Genomic DNA, 1,615 nt, shown 5'->3' on the forward strand with positions numbered 1-1,615 from the left:
TTTTGTTTGGGAATGTTGGACTGATTGTGCATTGTTGTATTCATTTTTGGTTGCGTGTTCTGATCCAAAGGTGGCATTTTCACAAATTCAGGTGTTGAATCCAAAATCTGGCCCCCATTTGTTTATTCAAGGATGCTTCCTTAAATGGTCATGCCCTGCATCCCCTTCCCATTGATTGTTCTTTTTGAATGCTTCTTATGTGGTTGTGTGTGTGTGACGGAGTGTTTATGCATGCTGTGTTGTGGCTGTGGCTGTGTGTGGCGTGTGCCTTTGAGCGTGGTGTTGGGCAACGCCACTGGCTGACACAACCTCTGAATCTTTGCCCCTCAACAGTCTTCATCCAGTGCTTGGGCCGGCCTTGAGATATGATGCTTGGGAGATCAGGCGCATGAATATGTCTGTTTTGATCTGTGATGTTGCTGTTGTGGTGCATGCATGATCCATCATATGGTTTCATTGTGTGGATGAATTTGTCTCACCCCTGGGAGCACTGTGGATGGCGCAGGGAAAAAAGGCTAGTGGCTACATACATATTCACTTATTCAGTCAGAATGGCCAATTTTATTCAGGGTTCGTGTTGAGCTGCTGCATTTTCTTTGGTTTATTTATTGCAGTAATGTATATGGAAATGCACAGTGGGTCACTGTGTTTGCATGAGGGCCACTGAGTGCATCAATACACACAGGTTAGCATTTGGCGCCTTGTGGTGATTAGTTGCCACTTTGACCTGAACAATTCTCTAAGAAACAGGAGCCTGAACATGGATGCATATGCTTTTCTTGTGGTCTTAGGACCCAAGCAGAGCAACAGAAAGCACTGATCAACACAGCTTGTCCTCACAGGCACATAGAATTATTTCCTGATGTGCACCTTCATCAACTTTTTTTTGCCGGGTGTTGAGCAGAGATGTGTTAAAAGTGCAGGCACTTTTTTCCTTCTGCATTTGTTTATGAGTGGAAAGGATACGAGACTTTGCCCTCCTCCCAGTAGCCGAAGTTGTTTTTTTAATTGCGATAATGAAGTGTTGCTTCTACTTGCTCAACTAACCATGTGTTACCTGTTCTCTAGTATAAATTTCTGCTACCTATCTGCTGTTTTTTATTTTTTCGTAGTAATCAACCTAGGCTTCAAGAAACATCTTATCCTTAGCACAGCCTATCAGAGTACTTTTTTTATAGTACTCATGTTGACCTTTGTTCTTCATAAAAAACAAACTAACAATGCTCAGCATGCTGTACTGCACTAAAGATGATCATTGTTACTTTTTGTTAACTTTTCATACATTTTTTTTAATATAAAGATGCTAAGCATGGTCTTTTCACATTTTTTACACCAAATGACGCATAACTTTTTTTAATTACTTCCTTTTTGAGTATTGTCATTTCATAGTTCTCACATAATCATGAATAATCTTCTCTCAGATTTCAGATTTTGGCATTAGGAGTTGCTAATAACTCGAAGGGAACAAGGAAATTGTTGGCTTTCTTCAATACATCCAACCAATAGATTTATATATCAACCATGGCTGAGCAGGCAAGAGCAGTGAGTTCCTTTTAATTTTTGCATTTACATAATTTATCTCAATTGATCACTTTCTTCACTGCAGAAATGTTTT

This window comes from Triticum aestivum, chromosome 6B (genome assembly GCF_018294505.1).
Source record: "Triticum aestivum cultivar Chinese Spring chromosome 6B, IWGSC CS RefSeq v2.1, whole genome shotgun sequence".
Taxonomy (NCBI): Eukaryota; Viridiplantae; Streptophyta; class Magnoliopsida; order Poales; family Poaceae; genus Triticum; species Triticum aestivum.